Below are 20,380 nucleotides of genomic sequence, written 5' to 3'. Positions count from 1 at the left end.
TAAATGGGGGTTATCTAGGAGGATTTGAAACAAATGAAAAATAAAAACAAAAAGCACAAGAAGACCTGATGACAGCAGAAACATAGAAACCATCTGCTGTGAATCAAGGGCTGCTTCAAAAGTTCCGAGACCCTTCAGAGTCCAGGGAAATTAAGATTTCGGGAGAATGAAAAGAAACTCATATGTATTGAAGCTTACACTAGAGAAAGGAGGCAAGTTCTGTACTATGATAATTAAAATAAGGATGCTGATAGAAATGCTATTAGAAATGCTACTGGAAGGTTCTATTATTTATAATTGTATTGAATCCTGCTCCAACTATGTGGCCAATTAGTAGGGAAAAAGGAACCTGTTGTAAATGTGTGAATTCTGATTAAGATCAATTACATAGGTTGACAATTCTAAAAATGACAGAGATATATATGTATATTTATATATGTATATGGATGTATATCTTTATTATAAAGTCTGAGAGATACTGCCATGGATATGAGGAGACAGAATATGGCTTAAGTCAGAGAGACTTACCAATCAGAGGCTCCAGTAGCCTAGGTGAAATCACAAACAAAACCAGCCAGAGCTCAGCAATGCTCTGGCCACTCTCTTTGTATATCTGGGCCTGTCAATAAAATAAGGATATAAGTAAAATATTCCTGAGTTCAGACAGAGTGAGAGAGAGCCTGTGAGAGTCAGAGACAGAGATGGCGAGAAGAGAAATAGAAGAGTTGGAAATAGACCAGAAGTCAAAAACCCCCTAGGCTGTGTTCATTCATGACAGGTTCAAACCTGGGTTGTAGAGATTGTCACGCAGCAGCTCTAATGCCCACAGACCCCAGACAACCCAAGCCTTCACCATATGTGTGTAGTATTTGCCCCAGGAAATGTATTGTGCATCTAAAGTTCCCTTCAGTTATAAGAGAAAATCTCTCAAGCAGAAGAAATGATGCCACATGTGATACCTGACTAAATAAATAAATATGCAAATAAATGGGGATGATCTAGGAGGACTTGAAACAATAAAAATAAATAAAGACAAAAACCACAAGAAGACCTGATGACAGCAGAAACATAGAAACCATCTGCTGAGAAACAGAGGGCTGCTTCAAAAATTCCCTAACACTTCAGGGTCCAAGGACATTAAGATTTCCAGAGAAAGAAAACAAACACATATGTATTGAAGCTTACACTAGAAAAAGGAGGGAAGATCTGGGCCATGATAATTACAATAAGGATGCTAATAGAAACACGATTAGAAATGCTACTGGAAGGTTCTATTATTTATAATTGTATTGAATCCTGCTCCAACTATATGGCCAATTATTTCAGAAAAACTAGGCTGTTATAAATGTGGTAATTCTGAAAGAAGGTCAAATACATAGGTCGAACATTCTAAAAATGACAGATATATAAATCTATATGTACATATAGACATGTATGTATATCTTTATTATAAACTCTGAGTGATACTGGCATGGAAATGAGGAGACAGAATATGGCTTGTGTCAGAAAGACTTACAAACTGAGGCTCCAGTAGCCTAGGTGAAATCGCCAACACAACAAGCCAGAGCTCAGCAGTGCTCTGGTAACTCTCTTTGTCTATCTGGGCCTGTCAGTAAAATAAGAATCTAAGTAAAATATTAATGAGTGAAGACAGAGTGTGTGAGAGCATGTGAGAGTTAGAGATAGAGAAGGTGAGAAGAGAAATAGATGAGTTGGAAAGAGACCAGAATTCAAAAACCTCCTACACTGTGTTCATTGATGACAGGTTCAAACCTGGCTTGTAGAGATTGTAAGGCAGCAGCTCTCATGCCCACAGACCCCAGACAGCCCCAGCCTTCACCATAGGCTCTACTACCAACCTGACAGTAATGTGGGTGTGTGTGTGTGTGTGTGTGTGTGTGTCTGTCTGTCTGTCTGTTTGTGTGTGTCTGTGTGTGCTCAGAGATCACCTGAAGTAGTCTCACAGCATGGGTGGCAAGGGAGCCAGCCTCTCCTGCAACTTATGTACAGAGAACCTATCTGGTCAGGGCAAGCCAGCTAGCCCAGATTGTGGCTAAGCAAGAATGCATATGCAAAGGGACTCTCATGTCTCACTCTCCTGAGTTCCGAATCAATGCCATGCCTCACTATGATCCAAACACTGCCAATGGGGGAAGCTGGGGCACCCCTCAGAATTCAGGGGCTTGAGCCTGTCCAGTCACGTTTGGCTGCCTACTCAGCCTCCAGGCTCTCAGTCCACTGCTCAGGGCAGCAGATTACAAGCCCAGAAAGTACCCAGAAAGGGCTGTGTTTCCACATAGATGGGAAGTGTGTTGAACCAAACAATAGTGGATGAACCCGGCCCCTTACACCTACCCTTTGGGTCCGGCTAAGGCAATTGCTCCTGTGGCCTCACATCCCTGCTCATGCTTCCTGGTGTCCACACATCACACTCAGAGAGATTCCCAGAAGTAGGCTTGCATGAGTGTCCCATACAATGTCGCTCTGTTTGCAGGAAGCACAAACTCCCCGGGCCCTTGCTATGGACAGACAAAAAAAGATGGATGCCTCCATTGGCCAAATTAGGGGCTTCCAGTCAAGATCACAGCCCCGCCCCTCACCTGAGGGCCTGGCTGCTGCTAATCAAGGCAATTGGAAACACCTTTTACACTTGGGCCCTGAGGACATACTCAGGAATCCCTCCAGGAGCTAGCAGGCTGGAAGACCTCCTGACCCCTGGATAGCTGTGCTCCTAGTTGGGCGGCCCTTCTGGCCAGTGGTGAAAATATTCCCTAGATACAAGAAAGAACTTCAGGTTTCAAAGGGATTTGAAACACCATGAGGCACTTGGAAAAGACATTTCACAGCCATCAAAACACCCTCTTTCTGAACACTGGAAGCTTCCGTTTTGCATGGGAAATCTGGACACTGGTGTGGCCATCAGTACCACAGATCCTTTCCATTTGGCTTAATAGAGGGAAAGCACAGTGTGTGTGCCAGGGGGATCGAGTTTCACTTCCCTTGACCGGGGCTCTCATGGAATAAGGACAAGGATGCTGTGCAGGAAGGTGAGGAGGGCTGCATTGAGGCTGAGTGTCAGCCTCAGGGCCCTGGAGAATGGCAATCAAGCACAGAGGGCCTGGACAGCTGCAGCTGGAGATGGACATATGCCTGGAACCTGCAGCAGCAACGCTGTCTCCGCAGTTCCCCTCTGTACTACACCATGTGCAGGAGACTAAATAATCCAAAGGGCAAAGAAAGGAAAATTTCAACACCAGGAAGGCTGAGTTCACGATGCATGCACTGACTTCCAGTAAGGGCCCAGTGAAGAAGGCACGTAGAGACAGTCAGAGAGACAGAATGACAGAGACAGACAAGGACTGAAATTCTGGCCCTGTGTTGATCAGTGCCAGAGCACTGAAGACAAACCCTCCATGCCCATGCATACTTCTTACAAGTGGCATTGCTATTTTATGTTTGTGAGGAAAGGTAACACTTAGAACATCTAGGTCTTAGCCACTCTGAGAAGCAACCCTTGGCCGGCAGCCCACTCTCCAAAACTGCCCTCGCCTCTCCAAATTCGAAGTAAGCATAGTGATGCTCCAGCCAAGATGCAGGCTGGCGTATTGCATCTCCCTGGTCCAGCCTCAGCCTGTCCTGTGTGCAGGGAACTGCACTATGTCTATTTCTTCTTTGATTTACAGTTTTGGGATAAGACTCGGTGGACAAAAAGAGCAAGAGGGAAGTAGATGATTTGGCAGTGGTAGTTTGTGCTGAGAGAGATTTGTAGAGTGATATACGATATGGCTCTGTGAGATGTCTCTCATGACTGTGGCTCAGAAGGGCCAGGTGTATCCACATTGCTACCCTAATCCAGAGCTGTGCAAGTCTCTAGCTAAAAAATATTTTCAGACCTCTACATGTTACATACATATATATATATATATAGAGAGAGAGAGAGAGAGAGAGAAAGAGAGAGAGAGACACTGATGTAGTCATTTTCTACAATGGATTCGATGTGACATTCACACAATTGATTGCTAAAACCTGGAGAGAAACTTTGCATCAGGAAAAGAATTGTCCAAAGGAATAAAATCTCCAAATCATTAGCTATATGCAGCTCCAACGGGACCGAGCGAAAAAGGCTCGAGAAGGAACTCATCCAGGAGACTCTCCACATGGACAGGCACCACAGGTTTCCTAGTCTGGCAACACAAACAGGGCAGCTGCTAGTTCCCAGTGCAAGCCTCAGGGCAAAAACCTCTCCCTCTTCAGTGTCTTTACATCTGAAAAGAAGAAAAGTGACCAAGGGCCAAGGAGAGCTGCCCTGGTGTCAATATTGAGCTGTAAATCAGAATGTGCCAAGTGTTTTGCACAAAATCACCTGTGCCACAGTGATTCTGTTGTTCTCTCTCTCTCTCCCTCCCTCAGACACACACACACAAATCCACAGAGGCACAGGCACAAACGGAGTTATACACATGCGCACTGGACAGCTTCTGCAAGGCAGGGCCCTGGGCTGAACCCTGCTTCGCATTTCCTGGAAGCACGCCCAGCCTTTTAAGGCCAGCTCTGAGCTCCCATTGGCGGGATTCCTTCAGAAGGCCCGCCCACAGGGCGCCAGCCAGGCTCTGATAGGCCAGAGGCCTAGGCCACGCCCAGAAACCCACCAGCAATCTCATTGGCCAGTGTGCTTGGACACGCCCAGGAGGGTCCGGGCCCCTAGTCAGTGATTGGCCAGCGGCCTTGAGCACCGCCCACACGGCCCTGCAGCACGCTGATTGGGCAGCCTCCGGAAGGCCCGCCCACCAGCCACTTCCGCTCGACTCTGATTGGCCTGGTGTCCCAGGGACACGCCCCCAGCCAGCCTTCTCTTGGCTCCCATTGGCGGGCTGCTGTCTGAGGGGCGCCCTCTGATAGGCCAGTTCCTAAGGCACGCCCAGGAAGGTCACCGCCCTTGCCCCATGATTGGCCAGCCTCCTGGGCTCCGCCCATGAGGCCCACCCCAGGCGCTCATTGGACAGCCTCCCGAGGGCCCACCCCCCAGGCACTTCCGCTGGACCCTGATTGGCTGACCTCCAGGGGTACGCCCACCCAGAGCCAGCACCCAGGCTCTCATTGGTGGGCTCCTCTCTGAGGCCCGCCCACGCAACTCCTCCTCTGTTCTCATTGGCCAGCTCTTGCTTCACGCCCCTGAGGGTGACGTTCCTCCTCTCTGATTGGCCAGCTGTCTCTATGAATACCCACTGGGCCCTCCCCTCAGGCTCATTGGGCATGGGCTCTGAGGCCCGCCCCCGGGGACTTTCTGCCATCCTCTGAAGGCCCTGTTTCTGCAAACACGACCCCCACAGCTCCTGTCTGGGCCCGTCCTTAGGACACTGCCTGCCTGCGCTAGGCTGGCCATGCTCTTGGGGCACACCCAGAAACACTGTCGCCACTCTCCTAGCCCAGTGCCTCAGGGCACTTGCCCCATGGAGCCTTAGTCCAGCCCTGGTGCTGCCCTCTTGTGGACACCCAGCAGAATGCAGCTGAGCACAGGGATTCACAAGCTCCCAGTAGAGTCATCCCAGGCAAAGAGAGAAACCCCTTCCACTTGCAAAGCCAAATGGGGGATCCCCCCACCCCACAGGAAAGAACAGATGTCTAGGGCACTCTACGTCAATTTCAACCCTGCTGTCCACGGGCCACAATTCCTAGAGTTCTCCTCATTCCACAGAATCACTACACTCAACTATGGTCTTTGCCGCCACCTTGTGGACATACAGCAGAATGCAGCTGAGCTCCCCATGCCACTCCTCTTTGAGTCTACCCAGAAAATTACACACAGCATGGGAATAGCAAAGGAAAGAACCCATCTGAGGACCACCTGGGAGAATGCACAACAGAGTCCACAATCCAATGTGCCAATTCATACTTGAAAAACCACTTGTGCAGTGGAAACTTCCTTTGTCATAACACAACCCAGTTCCTAAGTCCCTGTGTCAGGAATAAAGAAACAACAGCGGTAATCTTAACTGAAACACACTTATGCACACTTACACACACACACACACACACACACACACACACACACCTTCCCACAGAGACGTACACACTTGTCCCAAAAATAACTTGGATTGGAGTTGCTGTTTTGCACCCTAGCAAAAGGTCAAAGTTTCATGGGTGGAAGGGAGAAGTGTTAAGTGTCTGGCATATGAAGGTGAGAAATGCCTAGAGCAGATCGATAGTTACATGGACAACGAAGGGAGCATGGGTTGGAGGAACAGCTGGTGGAGCTGCCAGGGAACTATGTGGAATCCCAAGACCCTGTTTTGAGCCCCTGGTCACACTTACCCAGCTAGGGAAAAGCTGGGCTAGTGACAAATCAGAGCTGCAGATGTCTCTCTGTCTCTCTTCCTGCTTGGGCCCTGCTCTCTCAATTTATGACTGTTTGCTTCTCCTCAATAAGAAAGTTACAAAGGATGTACAGAAATACAGGGGTAGTGGGAAAAATTACCCCACCATGTCCACTATTACATGGAACTGTTGACTGTAAACCATTCATCCCCCAAGAAAGAACAGAATAAATATTTGTGAGGTTAAAAACATTGTAGGTTAAATAGTGAACATTCTCTAGAGCCATGCAATACTAATCCATTGTGCATTGGATGTCACTGTCAAAAACAGTGCAGTAGCAGTTGTAGTAGTGTGTAGTATCTGCAAAAGGAAATGTATTGTGTGTCAAAAGTTCCCTTCAATTATAAGAGAAAATCTATCAGGCAGAAGAAATGACCCCTCATGTGATATCGGACGAAATAAATAAATAAATAAATATGCAAATAAATGGGAATGATCTAAGAGGATTTGAAAAAAATAAAAAAATAAAAACAAACACCACAGGAAGACCTGATGACAGCAGAAATATAGAAAACGTCTGCTGAGAAATAGAGGGCTGCTTCAAAAATTCCCTGACACACAGGGTCCAGGCAAATTACGAATTCTGAGAATGAAAAGAAACGCATACGATTTGAAGCTTACACTAGAAAATGGAGGCAAGTTCTGTGCTATGATAATTACAATAAGGATACTGATAGAAAGGCTATTGGAAATGCTCCTGGAAAGTTTATAATTTATAATTGTAGTGAATCCTGCTCCAACTATGTGACCAATTATTTATGAATAAGGAGGCTATTATAAATGCGGTAATTCTGCATTCAGATCAAATAAAAAGGTCAACAATTCTAAAAATGTCTGATATATATATATATATATATGTATGTATATGTACATATATGTATGTGTATCTTTATTATCAACTATGAGGGATACTGGCATGGCTATGAGGAGACAGAGTATGGCTTGTGCCAGAGAGACTTACAAAGTTGAGGCTCCAGAAACCTAGGTGAAATCGCCAACAAAACAATCCAGAGCTCAGCCGGGCCCTGGTGACTCGCTTTGTATATCTGGGCCTGTCAGTCAAATAATATAAAAGTAAAATATTAATGAGTGCAGACAGAGTGAGTGAGAGCCTGTGAGAGTCAGAGACAGAGAAGGCAAGAAGAGAAATAGAAGAGTTGGAAAGAGACCAGAAGTCCAAAAGCTCCCACTCTGTGTTCATACATGACAGGTTCAAACCTGGGTTGTCGAGATTGTAAGGCATCAGTCTCCTGTCCACAGACCCCAGACAACCCCAGCCTTCACCATATGTGTGTAGTATTTATGACAGGATATGTATTGTGAGTGTAAACTTCCCTTCAATTATAAGAGAAAAATCTATCAAGCAGAAGAATGGACCCCTCATGTAATATAGAACCAAATAAATAAATAAATAAATAAATATGCAAGTAAATGGGGGTTATCTAGGAGGATTTGAAACAAATGAAAAATAAAAACAAAAAGCACAAGAAGACCTGATGACAGCAGAAACATAGAAACCATCTGCTGTGAATCAAGGGCTGCTTCAAAAGTTCCGAGACCCTTCAGAGTCCAGGGAAATTAAGATTTCGGGAGAATGAAAAGAAACTCATATGTATTGAAGCTTACACTAGAGAAAGGAGGCAAGTTCTGTACTATGATAATTAAAATAAGGATGCTGATAGAAATGCTATTAGAAATGCTACTGGAAGGTTCTATTATTTATAATTGTATTGAATCCTGCTCCAACTATGTGGCCAATTAGTAGGGAAAAAGGAACCTGTTGTAAATGTGTGAATTCTGATTAAGATCAATTACATAGGTTGACAATTCTAAAAATGACAGAGATATATATGTATATTTATATATGTATATGGATGTATATCTTTATTATAAAGTCTGAGAAATACTGCCATGGATATGAGGAGACAGAATATGGCTTAAGTCAGAGAGACTTACCAATCAGAGGCTCCAGTAGCCTAGGTGAAATCACAAACAAAACCAGCCAGAGCTCAGCAGTGCTCTGGCCACTCTCTTTGTATATCTGGGCCTGTCAATAAAATAAGGATATAAGTAAAATATTCCTGAGTTCAGACAGAGTGAGAGAGAGCCTGTGAGAGTCAGAGACAGAGATGGCGAGAAGAGAAATAGAAGAGTTGGAAATAGACCAGAAGTCAAAAACCCCCTAGGCTGTGTTCATTCATGACAGGTTCAAACCTGGGTTGTAGAGATTGTCACGCAGCAGCTCTAATGCCCACAGACCCCAGACAACCCAAGCCTTCACCATATGTGTGTAGTATTTGCCCCAGGAAATGTATTGTGCATCAAAAGTTCCCTTCAGTTATAAGAGAAAATCTCTCAAGCAGAAGAAATGATGCCACATGTGATACCTGACTAAATAAATAAATATGCAAATAAATGGGGATGATCTAGGAGGACTTGAAACAATAAAAATAAATAAAGACAAAAACCACAAGAAGACCTGATGACAGCAGAAACATAGAAACCATCTGCTGAGAAACAGAGGGCTGCTTCAAAAATTCCCTAACACTTCAGGGTCCAGGGACATTAAGATTTCCGGAGAAAGAAAACAAACACATATGTATTGAAGCTTACACTAGAAAAAGGAGGGAAGATCTGGGCCATGATAATTACAATAAGGATGCTAATAGAAACACGATTAGAAATGCTACTGGAAGGTTCTATTATTTATAATTGTATTGAATCCTGCTCCAACTATATGGCCAATTATTTCAGAAAAACTAGGCTGTTATAAATGTGGTAATTCTGAAAGAAGGTCAAATACATAGGTCGAACATTCTAAAAACGACAGATATATAAATCTATATGTACATATATACATGTATGTATATCTTTATTATAAACTCTGAGTGATACTGGCATGGAAATGAGGAGACAGAATATGGCTTGTGTCAGAAAGACTTACAAACTGAGGCTCCAGTAGCCTAGGTGAAATCGCCAACACAACAAGCCAGAGCTCAGCAGTGCTCTGGTAACTCTCTTTGTCTATCTGGGCCTGTCAGTAAAATAAGAATCTAAGTAAAATATTAATGAGTGAAGACAGAGTGTGTGAGAGCATGTGAGAGTTAGAGATAGAGAAGGTGAGAAGAGAAATAGATGAGTTGGAAAGAGACCAGAATTCAAAAACCTCCTACACTGTGTTCATTGATGACAGGTTCAAACCTGGCTTGTAGAGATTGTAAGGCAGCAGCTCTCATGCCCACAGACCCCAGACAGCCCCAGCCTTCACCATAGGCTCTACTACCAACCTGACAGTAATGTGGGTGTGTGTGTGTGTGTGTGTGTGTGTGTGTCTGTCTGTCTGTTTGTGTGTGTCTGTGTGTGCTCAGAGATCACCTGTAGTAGTCTCAGAGCATGGGTGGCAAGGGAGCCAGCCTCTCCTGCAACTTATGTACAGAGAACCTATCTGGTCAGGGCAAGCCAGCTAGCCCAGATTGTGGCTAAGCAAGAATGTATATGCAAAGGGACTCTCATGTCTCACTCTCCTGAGTTCCGAATCAATGCCATGCCTCACTATGATCCAAACACTGCCAATGGGGGAAGCTGGGGCACCCCTCAGAATTCAGGGGCTTGAGCCTGTCCAGTCACGTTTGGCTGCCTACTCAGCCTCCAGGCTCTCAGTCCACTGCTCAGGGCAGCAGATTACAAGCCCAGAAAGTACCCAGAAAGGGCTGTGTTTCCACATAGATGGGAAGTGTGTTGAACCAAACAATAGTGGATGAACCCGGCCCCTTACACCTACCCTTTGGGTCCGGCTAAGGCAATTGCTCCTGTGGCCTCACATCCCTGCTCATGCTTCCTGGTGTCCACACATCACACTCTGAGAGATTCCCAGAAGTAGGCTTGCATGAGTGTCCCATACAATGTCGCTCTGTTTGCAGGAAGCACAAACTCCCCGGGCCCTTGCTATGGACAGACAAAAAAAGATGGATGCCTCCATTGGCCAAATTAGGGGCTTCCAGTCAAGATCACAGCCCCGCCCCTCACCTGAGGGCCTGGCTGCTGCTAATCAAGGCAATTGGAAACACCTTTTACACTTGGGCCCTGAGGACATACTCAGGAATCCCTCCAGGAGCTAGCAGGCTGGAAGACCTCCTGACCCCTGGATAGCTGTGCTCCTAGTTGGGCGGCCCTTCTGGCCAGTGGTGAAAATATTCCCTAGATACAAGAAAGAACTTCAGGTTTCAAAGGGATTTGAAACACCATGAGGCACTTGGAAAAGACATTTCACAGCCATCAAAACACCCTCTTTCTGAACACTGGAAGCTTCCGTTTTGCATGGGAAATCTGGACACTGGTGTGGCCATCAGTACCACAGATCCTTTCCATTTGGCTTAATAGAGGGAAAGCACAGTGTGTGTGCCAGGGGGATCGAGTTTCACTTCCCTTGACCGGGGCTCTCATGGAATAAGGACAAGGATGCTGTGCAGGAAGGTGAGGAGGGCTGCATTGAGGCTGAGTGTCAGCCTCAGGGCCCTGGAGAATGGCAATCAAGCACAGAGGGCCTGGACAGCTGCAGCTGGAGATGGACATATGCCTGGAACCTGCAGCAGCAACGCTGTCTCCGCAGTTCCCCTCTGTACTACACCATGTGCAGGAGACTAAATAATCCAAAGGGCAAAGAAAGGAAAATTTCAACACCAGGAAGGCTGAGTTCACGATGCATGCACTGACTTCCAGTAAGGGCCCAGTGAAGAAGGCACGTAGAGACAGTCAGAGAGACAGAATGACAGAGACAGACAAGGACTGAAATTCTGGCCCTGTGTTGATCAGTGCCAGAGCACTGAAGACAAACCCTCCATGCCCATGCATACTTCTTACAAGTGGCATTGCTATTTTATGTTTGTGAGGAAAGGTAACACTTAGAACATCTAGGTCTTAGCCACTCTGAGAAGCAACCCTTGGCCGGCAGCCCACTCTCCAAAACTGCCCTCGCCTCTCCAAATTCGAAGTAAGCATAGTGATGCTCCAGCCAAGATGCAGGCTGGCGTATTGCATCTCCCTGGTCCAGCCTCAGCCTGTCCTGTGTGCAGGGAACTGCACTATGTCTATTTCTTCTTTGATTTACAGTTTTGGGATAAGACTCGGTGGACAAAAAGAGCAAGAGGGAAGTAGATGATTTGGCAGTGGTAGTTTGTGCTGAGAGAGATTTGTAGAGTGATATACGATATGGCTCTGTGAGATGTCTCTCATGACTGTGGCTCAGAAGGGCCAGGTGTATCCACATTGCTACCCTAATCCAGAGCTGTGCAAGTCTCTAGCTAAAAAATATTTTCAGACCTCTACATGTTACATACATATATATATATATATATATATAGAGAGAGAGAGAGAGAAAGAGAGAGAGAGACACTGATGTAGTCATTTTCTACAATGGATTCGATGTGACATTCACACAATTGATTGCTAAAACCTGGAGAGAAACTTTGCATCAGGAAAAGAATTGTCCAAAGGAATAAAATCTCCAAATCATTAGCTATATGCAGCTCCAACGGGACCGAGCGAAAAAGGCTCGAGAAGGAACTCATCCAGGAGACTCTCCACATGGACAGGCACCACAGGTTTCCTAGTCTGGCAACACAAACAGGGCAGCTGCTAGTTCCCAGTGCAAGCCTCAGGGCAAAAACCTCTCCCTCTTCAGTGTCTTTACATCTGAAAAGAAGAAAAGTGACCAAGGGCCAAGGAGAGCTGCCCTGGTGTCAATATTGAGCTGTAAATCAGAATGTGCCAAGTGTTTTGCACAAAATCACCTGTGCCACAGTGATTCTGTTGTTCTCTCTCTCTCTCCCTCCCTCAGACACACACACACAAATCCACAGAGGCACAGGCACAAACGGAGTTATACACATGCGCACTGGACAGCTTCTGCAAGGCAGGGCCCTGGGCTGAACCCTGCTTCGCATTTCCTGGAAGCACGCCCAGCCTTTTAAGGCCAGCTCTGAGCTCCCATTGGCGGGATTCCTTCAGAAGGCCCGCCCACAGGGCGCCAGCCAGGCTCTGATAGGCCAGAGGCCTAGGCCACGCCCAGAAACCCACCAGCAATCTCATTGGCCAGTGTGCTTGGACACGCCCAGGAGGGTCCGGGCCCCTAGTCAGTGATTGGCCAGCGGCCTTGAGCACCGCCCACACGGCCCTGCAGCACGCTGATTGGGCAGCCTCCGGAAGGCCCGCCCACCAGCCACTTCCACTTGACTCTGATTGGCCTGGTGTCCCAGGGACACGCCCCCAGCCAGCCTTCTCTTGGCTCCCATTGGCGGGCTGCTGTCTGAGGGGCGCCCTCTGATAGGCCAGTTCCTAAGGCACGCCCAGGAAGGTCACCGCCCTTGCCCCATGATTGGCCAGCCTCCTGGGCTCCGCCCAAGAGGCCCACCCCAGGCGCTCATTGGACAGCCTCCCGAGGGCCCACCCCCCAGGCACTTCCGCTGGACCCTGATTGGCTGACCTCCAGGGGTACGCCCACCCAGAGCCAGCACCCAGGCTCTCATTGGTGGCCCGCCCACGCAACTCCTCCTCTGTTCTCATTGGCCAGCTCTTGCTTCACGCCCCTGAGGGTGACGTTCCTCCTCTCTGATTGGCCAGCTGTCTCTATGAATACCCACTGGGCCCTCCCCTCAGGCTCATTGGGCATGGGCTCTGAGGCCCGCCCCCGGGGACTTTCTGCCATCCTCTGAAGGCCCTGTTTCTGCAAACACGACCCCCACAGCTCCTGTCTGGGCCCGTCCTTAGGACACTGCCTGCCTGCGCTAGGCTGGCCATGCTCTTGGGGCACACCCAGAAACACTGTCGCCACTCTCCTAGCCCAGTGCCTCAGGGCACTTGCCCCATGGAGCCTTAGTCCAGCCCTGGTGCTGCCCTCTTGTGGACACCCAGCAGAATGCAGCTGAGCACAGGGATTCACAAGCTCCCAGTAGAGTCATCCCAGGCAAAGAGAGAAACCCCTTCCACTTGCAAAGCCAAATGGGGGATCCCCCCACCCCACAGGAAAGAACAGATGTCTAGGGCACTCTACGTCAATTTCAACCCTGCTGTCCACGGGCCACAATTCCTAGAGTTCTCCTCATTCCACAGAATCACTACACTCAACTATGGTCTTTGCCGCCACCTTGTGGACATACAGCAGAATGCAGCTGAGCTCCCCATGCCACTCCTCTTTGAGTCTACCCAGAAAATTACACACAGCATGGGAATAGCAAAGGAAAGAACCCATCTGAGGACCACCTGGGAGAATGCACAACAGAGTCCACAATCCAATGTGCCAATTCATACTTGAAAAACCACTTGTGCAGTGGAAACTTCCTTTGTCATAACACAACCCAGTTCCTAAGTCCCTGTGTCAGGAATAAAGAAACAACAGCGGTAATCTTAACTGAAACACACTTATGCACACTTACACACACACACACACACACACACACACACACACACACACCTTCCCACAGAGACGTACACACTTGTCCCAAAAATAACTTGGATTGGAGTTGCTGTTTTGCACCCTAGCAAAAGGTCAAAGTTTCATGGGTGGAAGGGAGAAGTGTTAAGTGTCTGGCATATGAAGGTGAGAAATGCCTAGAGCAGATCGATAGTTACATGGACAACGAAGGGAGCATGGGTTGGAGGAACAGCTGGTGGAGCTGCCAGGGAACTATGTGGAATCCCAAGACCCTGTTTTGAGCCCCTGGTCACACTTACCCAGCTAGGGAAAAGCTGGGCTAGTGACAAATCAGAGCTGCAGATGTCTCTCTGTCTCTCTTCCTGCTTGGGCCCTGCTCTCTCAATTTATGACTGTTTGCTTCTCCTCAATAAGAAAGTTACAAAGGATGTACAGAAATACAGGGGTAGTGGGAAAAATTACCCCACCATGTCCACTATTACATGGAACTGTTGACTGTAAACCATTCATCCCCCAAGAAAGAACAGAATAAATATTTGTGAGGTTAAAAACATTGTAGGTTAAATAGTGAACATTCTCTAGAGCCATGCAATACTAATCCATTGTGCATTGGATGTCACTGTCAAAAACAGTGCAGTAGCAGTTGTAGTAGTGTGTAGTATCTGCAAAAGGAAATGTATTGTGTGTCAAAAGTTCCCTTCAATTATAAGAGAAAATCTATCAGGCAGAAGAAATGACCCCTCATGTGATATCGGACGAAATAAATAAATAAATAAATATGCAAATAAATGGGAATGATCTAAGAGGATTTGAAAAAAATAAAAAAATAAAAACAAACACCACAGGAAGACCTGATGACAGCAGAAATATAGAAAATGTCTGCTGAGAAATAGAGGGCTGCTTCAAAAATTCCCTGACACACAGGGTCCAGGCAAATTACGAATTCTGAGAATGAAAAGAAACGCATACGATTTGAAGCTTACACTAGAAAATGGAGGCAAGTTCTGTGCTATGATAATTACAATAAGGATACTGATAGAAAGGCTATTGGAAATGCTCCTGGAAAGTTTATAATTTATAATTGTAGTGAATCCTGCTCCAACTATGTGACCAATTATTTATGAATAAGGAGGCTATTATAAATGCGGTAATTCTGCATTCAGATCAAATAAAAAGGTCAACAATTCTAAAAATGTCTGATATATATATATATATATATATATATGTATGTATATGTACATATATGTATGTGTATCTTTATTATCAACTATGAGGGATACTGGCATGGCTATGAGGAGACAGAGTATGGCTTGTGCCAGAGAGACTTACAAAGTTGAGGCTCCAGAAACCTAGGTGAAATCGCCAACAAAACAATCCAGAGCTCAGCCGGGCCCTGGTGACTCGCTTTGTATATCTGGGCCTGTCAGTCAAATAATATAAAAGTAAAATATTAATGAGTGCAGACAGAGTGAGTGAGAGCCTGTGAGAGTCAGAGACAGAGAAGGCAAGAAGAGAAATAGAAGAGTTGGAAAGAGACCAGAAGTCCAAAAGCTCCCACTCTGTGTTCATACATGACAGGTTCAAACCTGGGTTGTCGAGATTGTAAGGCATCAGTCTCCTGTCCACAGACCCCAGACAACCCCAGCCTTCACCATATGTGTGTAGTATTTATGACAGGATATGTATTGTGAGTGTAAACTTCCCTTCAATTATAAGAGAAAAATCTATCAAGCAGAAGAATGGACCCCTCATGTAATATAGAACCAAATAAATAAATAAATAAATAAATATGCAAGTAAATGGGGGTTATCTAGGAGGATTTGAAACAAATGAAAAATAAAAACAAAAAGCACAAGAAGACCTGATGACAGCAGAAACATAGAAACCATCTGCTGTGAATCAAGGGCTGCTTCAAAAGTTCCGAGACCCTTCAGAGTCCAGGGAAATTAAGATTTCGGGAGAATGAAAAGAAACTCATATGTATTGAAGCTTACACTAGAGAAAGGAGGCAAGTTCTGTACTATGATAATTAAAATAAGGATGCTGATAGAAATGCTATTAGAAATGCTACTGGAAGGTTCTATTATTTATAATTGTATTGAATCCTGCTCCAACTATGTGGCCAATTAGTAGGGAAAAAGGAACCTGTTGTAAATGTGTGAATTCTGATTAAGATCAATTACATAGGTTGACAATTCTAAAAATGACAGAGATATATATGTATATTTATATATGTATATGGATGTATATCTTTATTATAAAGTCTGAGAAATACTGCCATGGATATGAGGAGACAGAATATGGCTTAAGTCAGAGAGACTTACCAATCAGAGGCTCCAGTAGCCTAGGTGAAATCACAAACAAAACCAGCCAGAGCTCAGCAGTGCTCTGGCCACTCTCTTTGTATATCTGGGCCTGTCAATAAAATAAGGATATAAGTAAAATATTCCTGAGTTCAGACAGAGTGAGAGAGAGCCTGTGAGAGTCAGAGACAGAGATGGCGAGAAGAGAAATAGAAGAGTTGGAAATAGACCAGAAGTCAAAAACCCCCTAGGCTGTGTTCATTCATGACAGGTTCAAACCTGGGTTGTAGAGATTGTCACGCAGCAGCTCTAATGCCCACAGACCCCAGACAACCCAAGCCTTCACCATATGTGTGTAGTATTTGCCCCAGGAAATGTATTGTGCATCAAAAGTTCCCTTCAGTTATAAGAGAAAATCTCTCAAGCAGAAGAAATGATGCCACATGTGATACCTGACTAAATAAATAAATATGCAAATAAATGGGGATGATCTAGGAGGACTTGAAACAATAAAAATAAATAAAGACAAAAACCACAAGAAGACCTGATGACAGCAGAAACATAGAAACCATCTGCTGAGAAACAGAGGGCTGCTTCAAAAATTCCCTAACACTTCAGGGTCCAGGGACATTAAGATTTCCGGAGAAAGAAAACAAACACATATGTATTGAAGCTTACACTAGAAAAAGGAGGGAAGATCTGGGCCATGATAATTACAATAAGGATGCTAATAGAAACACGATTAGAAATGCTACTGGAAGGTTCTATTATTTATAATTGTATTGAATCCTGCTCCAACTATATGGCCAATTATTTCAGAAAAACTAGGCTGTTATAAATGTGGTAATTCTGAAAGAAGGTCAAATACATAGGTCGAACATTCTAAAAACGACAGATATATAAATCTATATGTACATATATACATGTATGTATATCTTTATTATAAACTCTGAGTGATACTGGCATGGAAATGAGGAGACAGAATATGGCTTGTGTCAGAAAGACTTACAAACTGAGGCTCCAGTAGCCTAGGTGAAATCGCCAACACAACAAGCCAGAGCTCAGCAGTGCTCTGGTAACTCTCTTTGTCTATCTGGGCCTGTCAGTAAAATAAGAATCTAAGTAAAATATTAATGAGTGAAGACAGAGTGTGTGAGAGCATGTGAGAGTTAGAGATAGAGAAGGTGAGAAGAGAAATAGATGAGTTGGAAAGAGACCAGAATTCAAAAACCTCCTACACTGTGTTCATTGATGACAGGTTCAAACCTGGCTTGTAGAGATTGTAAGGCAGCAGCTCTCATGCCCACAGACCCCAGACAGCCCCAGCCTTCACCATAGGCTCTACTACCAACCTGACAGTAATGTGGGTGTGTGTGTGTGTGTGTGTGTGTGTGTCTGTCTGTCTGTTTGTGTGTGTCTGTGTGTGCTCAGAGATCACCTGTAGTAGTCTCAGAGCATGGGTGGCAAGGGAGCCAGCCTCTCCTGCAACTTATGTACAGAGAACCTATCTGGTCAGGGCAAGCCAGCTAGCCCAGATTGTGGCTAAGCAAGAATGTATATGCAAAGGGACTCTCATGTCTCACTCTCCTGAGTTCCGAATCAATGCCATGCCTCACTATGATCCAAACACTGCCAATGGGGGAAGCTGGGGCACCCCTCAGAATTCAGGGGCTTGAGCCTGTCCAGTCACGTTTGGCTGCCTACTCAGCCTCCAGGCTCTCAGTCCACTGCTCAGGGCAGCAGATTACAAGCCCAGAAAGTACCCAGAAAGGGCTGTGTTTCCACATAGATGGGAAGTGTGTTGAACCAAACAATAGTGGATGAACCCGGCCCCTTACACCTACCCTTTGGGTCCGGCTAAGGCAATTGCTCCTGTGGCCTCACATCCCTGCTCATGCTTCCTGGTGTCCACACATCACACTCTGAGAGATTCCCAGAAGTAGGCTTGCATGAGTGTCCCATACAATGTCGCTCTGTTTGCAGGAAGCACAAACTCCCCGGGCCCTTGCTATGGACAGACAAAAAAAGATGGATGCCTCCATTGGCCAAATTAGGGGCTTCCAGTCAAGATCACAGCCCCGCCCCTCACCTGAGGGCCTGGCTGCTGCTAATCAAGGCAATTGGAAACACCTTTTACACTTGGGCCCTGAGGACATACTCAGGAATCCCTCCAGGAGCTAGCAGGCTGGAAGACCTCCTGACCCCTGGATAGCTGTGCTCCTAGTTGGGCGGCCCTTCTGGCCAGTGGTGAAAATATTCCCTAGATACAAGAAAGAACTTCAGGTTTCAAAGGGATTTGAAACACCATGAGGCACTTGGAAAAGACATTTCACAGCCATCAAAACACCCTCTTTCTGAACACTGGAAGCTTCCGTTTTGCATGGGAAATCTGGACACTGGTGTGGCCATCAGTACCACAGATCCTTTCCATTTGGCTTAATAGAGGGAAAGCACAGTGTGTGTGCCAGGGGGATCGAGTTTCACTTCCCTTGACCGGGGCTCTCATGGAATAAGGACAAGGATGCTGTGCAGGAAGGTGAGGAGGGCTGCATTGAGGCTGAGTGTCAGCCTCAGGGCCCTGGAGAATGGCAATCAAGCACAGAGGGCCTGGACAGCTGCAGCTGGAGATGGACATATGCCTGGAACCTGCAGCAGCAACGCTGTCTCCGCAGTTCCCCTCTGTACTACACCATGTGCAGGAGACTAAATAATCCAAAGGGCAAAGAAAGGAAAATTTCAACACCAGGAAGGCTGAGTTCACGATGCATGCACTGACTTCCAGTAAGGGCCCAGTGAAGAAGGCACGTAGAGACAGTCAGAGAGACAGAATGACAGAGACAGACAAGGACTGAAATTCTGGCCCTGTGTTGATCAGTGCCAGAGCACTGAAGACAAACCCTCCATGCCCATGCATACTTCTTACAAGTGGCATTGCTATTTTATGTTTGTGAGGAAAGGTAACACTTAGAACATCTAGGTCTTAGCCACTCTGAGAAGCAACCCTTGGCCGGCAGCCCACTCTCCAAAACTGCCCTCGCCTCTCCAAATTCGAAGTAAGCATAGTGATGCTCCAGCCAAGATGCAGGCTGGCGTATTGCATCTCCCTGGTCCAGCCTCAGCCTGTCCTGTGTGCAGGGAACTGCACTATGTCTATTTCTTCTTTGATTTACAGTTTTGGGATAAGACTCGGTGGACAAAAAGAGCAAGAGGGAAGTAGATGATTTGGCAGTGGTAGTTTGTGCTGAGAGAGATTTGTAGAGTGATATACGATATGGCTCTGTGAGATGTCTCTCATGACTGTGGCTCAGAAGGGCCAGGTGTATCCACATTGCTACCCTAATCCAGAGCTGTGCAAGTCTCTAGCTAAAAAATATTTTCAGACCTCTACATGTTACATACATATATATATATATATATATATATAGAGAGAGAGAGAGAAAGAGAGAGAGAGACACTGATGTAGTCATTTTCTACAATGGATTCGATGTGACATTCACACAATTGATTGCTAAAACCTGGAGAGAAACTTTGCATCAGGAAAAGAATTGTCCAAAGGAATAAAATCTCCAAATCATTAGCTATATGCAGCTCCAACGGGACCGAGCGAAAAAGGCTCGAGAAGGAACTCATCCAGGAGACTCTCCACATGGACAGGCACCACAGGTTTCCTAGTCTGGCAACACAAACAGGGCAGCTGCTAGTTCCCAGTGCAAGCCTCAGGGCAAAAACCTCTCCCTCTTCAGTGTCTTTACATCTGAAAAGAAGAAAAGTGACCAAGGGCCAAGGAGAGCTGCCCTGGTGTCAATATTGAGCTGTAAATCAGAATGTGCCAAGTGTTTTGCACAAAATCACCTGTGCCACAGTGATTCTGTTGTTCTCTCTCTCTCTCCCTCCCTCAGACACACACACACAAATCCACAGAGGCACAGGCACAAACGGAGTTATACACATGCGCACTGGACAGCTTCTGCAAGGCAGGGCCCTGGGCTGAACCCTGCTTCGCATTTCCTGGAAGCACGCCCAGCCTTTTAAGGCCAGCTCTGAGCTCCCATTGGCGGGATTCCTTCAGAAGGCCCGCCCACAGGGCGCCAGCCAGGCTCTGATAGGCCAGAGGCCTAGGCCACGCCCAGAAACCCACCAGCAATCTCATTGGCCAGTGTGCTTGGACACGCCCAGGAGGGTCCGGGCCCCTAGTCAGTGATTGGCCAGCGGCCTTGAGCACCGCCCACACGGCCCTGCAGCACGCTGATTGGGCAGCCTCCGGAAGGCCCGC

This window comes from Erinaceus europaeus, chromosome 15 (assembly GCF_950295315.1).
Source record: "Erinaceus europaeus chromosome 15, mEriEur2.1, whole genome shotgun sequence".
NCBI lineage: Eukaryota > Metazoa > Chordata > Mammalia > Eulipotyphla > Erinaceidae > Erinaceus > Erinaceus europaeus.
The sequence above is the reverse complement of the archived record's forward strand: the minus strand, read 5'-3'. Positions refer to the sequence as shown.